Source organism: Idiotropiscis lumnitzeri, unplaced genomic scaffold (genome assembly GCF_059441095.1).
Source record: "Idiotropiscis lumnitzeri isolate Australia: NSW breed Sydney's pygmy pipehorse unplaced genomic scaffold, RoL_Ilum_1.0 HiC_scaffold_121, whole genome shotgun sequence".
Lineage (NCBI taxonomy): Eukaryota > Metazoa > Chordata > Actinopteri > Syngnathiformes > Syngnathidae > Idiotropiscis > Idiotropiscis lumnitzeri.
In genome coordinates this window covers 2962-10903 of record NW_028283659.1, presented here as the reverse complement: position 1 = coordinate 10903, position 7942 = coordinate 2962, and the positions used below count along the sequence as shown (strand labels likewise).

General features: G+C 43.6%; 1 long non-coding RNA gene across 1 annotated transcript; it reads left to right on the top strand.

Moving 5' to 3' along the window:
- Positions 1–213: 213 nt before the first annotated feature.
- LOC148315106 (uncharacterized) lies at positions 214–7456 on the top strand. The gene is made up of 3 exons (XR_015841267.1): positions 214–315; positions 392–477; positions 7239–7456. It is a non-coding gene; the product is annotated as an uncharacterized LOC148315106 (long non-coding RNA).
- Positions 7457–7942: the final 486 nt, after the last annotated feature.

Below are 7942 nucleotides of genomic sequence, written 5' to 3'. Positions count from 1 at the left end.
AAAGTCTTTCGCCTTCTTCAGAGTGTCACATGATGGTGTCTTGTGACCCGTCTTTATCAGCTGATGTTCCATGAGGGCGTGACTTACCTGTCACAAGAATGAAGGCAAGTCACGCCCCCCGCTGTCCGTTCACTCCGCCAAGATGCTGGTCCAGGTGGTAGAGAGGATGAAGGCTCCCTTGTCTCTGTTCATGGTTTTTATGCCTCGCTTGCAGATCTCAATGGCCTCTCTGATCCAGCGCTGTTGTTTGTTCTCTTCTGTGCGGATGACCCTGCCCTTCTCCCGGTCCATGATGTGGTTTTCCCTTTTGCAGTGGTCAGTGATTGCTGATTTGTAATGTTCATGTTGTGCTTGTTCTTTTACTGCTCTGATTTTTTCATTTTTTTGACAGGTAAGTCACACCCTCATGGAACATCAGCTCAAGACACCATCATGCGACACTCTGAAGAAGGCGAAAGACTCGCCGAAACATGTCAGGTAAAAAATTAACCTAAAACATAATTGTCTGCTTTTAATGAATCAGTCAAATATCAATAATAAGAAGACAAAATGAACCTAATACAAATAAATGAATGCTTAATAACTCCCCTGCACATGCTCCTAAAAATCCAAACCTTCACCTGTAAATAAAACGTCCCGACCTGAAGACATCTTAATGTTATTATTTTGTTATACACACAGTGCCGCCAAGTGGAATCAAAAATTTGTTTTTATTTTAATTTTCACGTACTGCATGGTGCCCTTTTGACGAATCCGACTGAAAATTAGTCAGAAAAGACTTAAGACAATGATCTTACTCTCTGCCGAATTTTGTGACGTTTTGGCAAAAGGCGTGGCTATTAAGGTGCTGAAAAGTCCGATTGTACTCTGTGGCAACAAAAGCTCCGGCAACATGACTCAGATGATCCTATCTTCTCGAAGTTGTACACATTTGAGGATACTTCAGCCCTGAAGACATCTACCAACTTATTTTACATCGTAGTAGTAGCGCCACCAACTGGTAAAAGCTAATACAAGTTATTTTCTTGGATGTTTTTCTCCGTGCAACTCAACAAGGTCGCCCTCATATATGCTCGGATGACTGTTTCGGCCATGAGGATGTCACAATACGAAATTCGTGATTTTTCGTGAAAAGTTGTGGGAGTGGCATTGCACTGTTCAGCAATAAAACAAAGCTGATTATGAGGTTCTAAAAATGAACGACAACTCGTAAAACTTTACACACACATCAGGCCGAGCAAATTTATCAATATTTTATACGTTAGTTGTGCAGCTTTTTTGAAATGGCTCGCCATGGCCCTCGAGAAATGTTAAAAAAAAGCAGCTCTGGTTGAGTGTTTCACCTCGCTTTTTGAAAATTTTATGGAGTACAGTGAACCCTCGGTTATCGCGGTTAATGGGGACCGAGACCACCCGCGAAAACTGAAAATCCGCGAAGTAGCGGCGCACCTTCAAAAATGCTTAAAAAAAATATACAATATATATAATAAATATATAAATATATATATATATATATATATATATATATATATATATATATATATATATATATATATATACGGGGAGAGAGAGAGTGAAATTCATGTTATAACAAAAAAAACAAATTATTATTAAAACGTATTATTTTTTTATTCCCCAGCCATTCTTTTTGTATTTATTTAATTACTCCGACTTTTACCTGCTGGTACGCCGTCCGGTGTGCCCTGTGAAATGAAAGGTGGCATTCTTTATTTATTTATTCATTTATTCATTCATAACTGACAGCCTCGCGCTCCGCTCGTGCCCGGGCAGAAGAGGTGCTCCAATTTGGCTTAACTGTGACACACGCCCGTCCTCCTCCCCCGGAGCTTCCATTCGGTTAAACTTAGGGGCCGCTTGGCACCGCCCGTGCCCGGGGAAGGTGCTCCTCTTCGGCTTACTGTGACGCGAGCATGCCCTCCTCCTCCGGAGCTTCCATTCGGTTAAACTTAGGGGCCGCTTGGAACCGCCCGTGCCCGGGGAAGGTGCTCCTCTTCGGCTTACTGTGACGCGAGCATGCCCTCCTCCTCCGGAGCTTCCATTCGGTTAAACTTAGGGGCCGCTTGGCACCGCCCGTGCCCGGGGAAGGTGCTCCTCTACGGCTTAACTGCCACGCACGCTGGCCGGAGCTCTGGTACGGTCCGAACCGCGCGAAACGTCGCCACTGATCGTGTCCGGGGGAATGTGCTCTTCTTCGTCCACTCTCCTCTTCGCCCACGCTCTTCTTCGGCGCACGCCGGCCGTCTAACCGCTCCAGCGCCCCGTCGTGCCGCTCGGCGAAACTACAATGCCCCCGAATATTTTTTAGACCCGCGAAGCACTGAACCCGCGAAAGGTGAACCGCGAAGTAGCGAGGGTTCACTGTATGTATAAGACCAAGACCTACAAAAAAGTCTCTTGGAGCAATGAGCTAGGTTTTACAGGAAGTCGGCCATTTTGAATTTACTTAAAAGGGGGCGGGTCACCACAATGGACTTTGTGTAGAAATTATTATTGGGGCCCGAGCAGCGACCGCGGCGAGGTCCCTGTTGTTTTTGTAGAAAATATTATTACTTTTATTATTATTATTATTATTATTATTAGGGCCTGAGCAGCGACCGCTGCGAAGTCCCTATTGTTTTTGTCGAAATTATTATTATTATTATTTTTCCGATTGTTCGATCGCATTTTTGACCCCTGAAACATGCACAAAAACTCACCAAACTTGGCAGTCTCATCGGGCATGGCGAAAAATTTGATATTTTAACGTCTAATATGAACAGGAAGTGAGTTATGAATTTTTGAAAGTCCGACTTTTGCCCTTTTTTGCATGTTTACAGGGGTCATTCTTTTGCACCCTGATCCTAAAGGCTTCATCTGATTGCCTTAAAATTCTGTCTGTAGCATCTGAAGACCTGGCACAAACACTGGGGCTAAAATTTTTTGTTTCCGAAATACTATATGACGGGGGCGGGGCATCAAAGTTTTCACTTAAGATTTCCTTCGCCGCAATGGACAAAATGCTTAATAACTCTCCTGCACATGCTGCTAAAAATCCAAAACTTCACATGTACATAAAGAGTCTGTACCTGAAGACATCTATATGTTTATATTCAGTTATACACCTTGCGCCAATCAATATCATTTTTTACATTTTGACGTACTGCACGGTGCCCTTTTAACGAATCTGATTGAAAATTGGCTAGAAAAGACTCAAGACATTGATCTTACTCTATCCCTATTTTTGTGACTTTCCTTCGAAGGGCGTGGCTATTACGGTGCCGCAGAGTCTGATTATTCTCCGTGGCAACAAAAGTTCCTGCAAAATGATTCAGATGATCCATCTTCTCGAAATTTTTCACTTTGAGGATATTCAGGCCCTGAAGACGGCTGCCAACTTATTTTTGATCGCAGTGGTAGCGCCACCAACTGGTTAAAACAAATACAAATCATTTTCATTGATTTTTTTCTCCGGGCAGGTTAACAAAATCTACCTTACATTTGCTCGGATGAGTGTTTAGGCCTTGAGGATGTCACAATACGAAAGTCTTTCGCCTTCTTCAGAGTGTCACATGATGGTGTCTTGTGGCCCGTCTTTATCAGCTGATGTTCCATGAGGGCGTGACTTGCCTGTCACAAGAATGAAGGCAAGTCACGCCCCCCGCTGTCCGGTCACTCCGCCAAAATGCTGCTCCAGGTGGTAGAGAGGATGAAGGCTCCCTTGTCTCTGTTCATGGTTTTTATGCCTCGCTTGCAGATCTCAATGGCCTCTCTGATCCAGCGCTGTTGTTTGTTCTCTTCGGTGCGGATGCCCCTGCCCTTCTCCCGGTCCATGATGTGGTTTTCCCTTTTGCAGTGGTCAGTGATTGCTGATTTGTAATGTTCATGTTGTGCTTGTTCTTTTACTGCTCTGATTTTTCATTTTTTTGACAGGTAAGTCACACCCTCATGGAACATCAGCTGATAAAGACGGGTCTCAAGACACCATCATGCGACACTCTGAAGAAGGCGAAAGACTCGCCGAAACATGTCAGGTAAAAAATTAACCTAAAACATAATTGTCTGCTTTTAATGAATCAGTCAAATATCAATAATAAGAAGACAAAATGAACCTAATACAAATAAATGAATGCTTAATAACTCCCCTGCACATGCTCCTAAAAATCCAAACCTTCACCTGTAAATAAAACGTCCCGACCTGAAGACATCTTAATGTTATTATTTTGTTATACACACAGTGCCGCCAAGTGGAATCAAAAATTTGTTTTTATTTTAATTTTCACGTACTGCACGGTGCCCTTTCGACGAATCCGACTGAAAATTAGTCAGAAAAGACTCAAGACAATGATCTTACTCTCTGCCGAATTTTGTGACGTTTTGGCAAAAGGCGTGGCTATTACGGTGCTGAAAAGTCCGATTGTACTCTGTGGCAACAAAAGCTCCAGCAACATGACTCAGGTGATCCTATCTTCTCGAAGTTGCACACATTTGAGGATACTTAAGCCCTGAAGACATCTACCAACTTATTTTTCATCGTAGTAGTAGCGCCACCAACTGGTAAAAGCTAATACAAGTTATTTTCTTGGATGTTTTTCTCCGTGCAACTCAACAAGGTCGCCCTCATATATGCTCGGATGACTGTTTCGGCCATGAGGATGTCACAATACGAAATTCGTCCTTTTTCATGAAAAGTTGTGGGAGTGGCATTGCACTGTTCGGCAATAAAACAAAGCTGATTATGAGGTTCTAAATATGAACGACAACTCGTGAAACTTTACACACACATCAGGCCGAGCAAATTTATCAATATTTTATACGTTAGTTGTGCAGCTTTTTTGAAATGGCTCGCCATGGCCCTCGAGAAATGTTCAAAAAAGCAGCCCTGGTTGAGTGTTTCACCTCGCTTTTTGTAAATTTTATGGAGTACAGTGAACCCTCGGTTATCGCGGTTAATGGGGACCGAGACCACCCGCAAAAACTGAAAATCCGCGAAGTAGCGGCGCACCTTCAAAAATGCTTAAAAAAAATATACAATATATATAATAAATATATAAATATATATATATATATATATATATATATATATATATATATATATATATATATATATATATATATATACGGGGGGAGAGAGAGAGACAGAGAGTGAAATTCATGTTATAACAAAAAAAACAAATTATTATTAAAACTTATTATTTTTTTATTCCCCAACCATTCTTTTTGTATTTATTTAATTACTCCGACTTTTACCTGCTGGTACGCCGTCCGGTGTGCCCTGTGAAATGAAAGGTGGCATTCTTTATTTATTTATTCATTTATTCATTCATAACTGACAGCCTCGCGCTCCGCTCGTGCCCGGGCAGAAGAGGTGCTCCAATTCGGCTTCACTGTGACACACGCCCGCCCTCCTCCCCCGGAGCTTCCATTCGGTTAAACTTAGGGGCCGCTTGGCACCGCCCGTGCCCGGGGAAGGTGCTCCTCTTCGGCTTACTGTGACGCGAGCATGCCCTCCTCCTGCGGAGCTTCCATTCGGTTAAACTTAGGGGCCGCTTGGAACCGCCCGTGCCCGGGGAAGGTGCTCCTCTTCGGCTTACTGTGACGCGAGCATGCCCTCCTCCTCCGGAGCTTCCATTCGGTTAAACTTAGGGGCCGCTTGGCACCGCCCGTGCCCGGGGAAGGTGCTCCTCTACGGCTTAACTGCCACGCACGCCGGCCGGAGCTCTGGTACGGTCCGAACCGCGCGAAACGTCGCCACCGATCGTGTCCGGGGGAACGTGCTCTTCTTCGTCCACTCTCCTCTTCGCCCACGCTCTTCTTCGGCGCACGCCGGCCGTCTAACTGCTCCAGCGCCCCGTCGTGCCGCTCGGCGAAACTACAATGCCCCCGAATATTTTTTAGACCCGCGAAGCACTGAACCCGCGAAAGGTGAACCGCGAAGTAGCGAGGGTTCACTGTATGTATAAGACCAAGACCTACAAAAAAGTCTCTTGGAGCAATGAGCTAGGTTTTACAGGAAGTCGGCCATTTTGAATTTACTTAAAAGGGGGCGGGTCACCACAATGGACTTTGTGTAGAAATTATTATTGGGGCCCGAGCAGCGACCGCGGCGAGGTCCCTATTGTTTTTGTAGAAATTATTATTATTATTATTTTTCCGATTGTTCGATCGCATTTTTGACCCCCGAAACATGCACAAAAACTCACCAAACTTGGCAGTCTCATCGGGCATGGCGAAAAATTTGATATTTTAACGTCTAATATGAACAGGAAGTGAGTTATGAATTTTTGAAAGTCCGATTTTTGCCCTTTTTTGCATGTTTACAGGGGTCATTCTTTTGCACCCTGATCCTAAAGGCTTCATCTGATTGCCTTAAAATTCTGTCTGTAGCATCTTAAGACCTGGGACAAACACTGGGGCTAAAAATTTTTGTTTCCGAAATACTATATGACGGGGGCGGGGCTTCAAAGTTTTCACTTAAGATTTCCTTCGCCGCAATGGACAAAATGCTTAATAACTCTCCTGCACGTGCTGCTAAAAATCCAAAACTTCACATGTACATAAAGAGTCGGTACCTGAAGACATCTATATGTTTATATTCAGTTATACACCTTGCGCCAATCAATATCATTTTTTACATTTTGACGTACTGCACGGTGCCCTTTTAACGAATCTGATTGAAAATTGGCTAGAAAAGACTCAAGACATTGATCTTACTCTATCCCTATTTTTGTGACTTTCCTTCGAAGGGCGTGGCTATTACGGTGCCGCAGAGTCTGATTATTCTCCGTGGCAACAAAAGTTCCTGCAAAATGATTCAGATGATCCAGCTTCTCGAAATTTTTCACATTTGAGGATATTCAGGCCCTGAAGACGGCTGCCAACTTATTTTTGATCGCAGTGGTAGCGCCACCAACTGGTTAAAACAAATACAAATTATTTTCGTTGATGTTTTTCTCCGGGCAGGTTAACAAAATCTACCTTATATTTGCTCGGATGAGTGTTTAGGCCTTGAGGATGTCACAATACGAAAGTCTTTCGCCTTCTTCAGAGTGTCACATGATGGTGTCTTGTGACCCGTCTTTATCAGCTGATGTTCCATGAGGGCGTGACTTACCTGTCACGAGAATGAAGGCAAGTCACGCCCCCCGCTGTCCGTTCACTCCGCCAAGATGCTGGTCCAGGTGGTAGAGAGGATGAAGGCTCCCTTGTCTCTGTTCATGGTTTTTATGCCTCGCTTGCAGATCTCAATGGCCTCTCTGATCCAGCGCTGTTGTTTGTTCTCTTCTGTGCGGATGACCCTGCCCTTCTCCCGGTCCATGATGTGGTTTTCCCTTTTGCAGTGGTCAGTGATTGCTGATTTGTAATGTTCATGTTGTGCTTGTTCTTTTACTGCTCTGATTTTTTTCATTTTTTTGACAGGTAAGTCACACCCTCATGGAACATCAGCTCAAGACACCATCATGCGACACTCTGAAGAAGGCGAAAGACTCGCCGAAACATGTCAGTGAAAAAATTAACCTAAAACATAATTGTCTGCTTTTAATGAATCAGTCAAATATCAATAATAAGAAGACAAAATGAACCTAATACAAATAAATGAATGCTTAATAACTCCCCTGCACATGCTCCTAAAAATCCAAACCTTCACCTGTAAATAAAACGTCCCGACCTGAAGACATCTTAATGTTATTATTTTGTTATACACACAGCGCCGCCAAGTGGAATCAAAAATTTGTTTTTATTTTAATTTTCACGTACTGCACGGTGCCCTTTTGTCGAATCCGACTGAAAATTAGTCAGAAAAGACTCAAGACAATGATCTTACTCTCTGCCGAATTTTGTGACGTTTTGGCAAAAGGCGTGGCTATTACGGTGCTGAAAAGTCCGATTGTACTCTGTGGCAACAAAAGCTCCGGCAACATGACTCAGATGATCCTATCTTCTC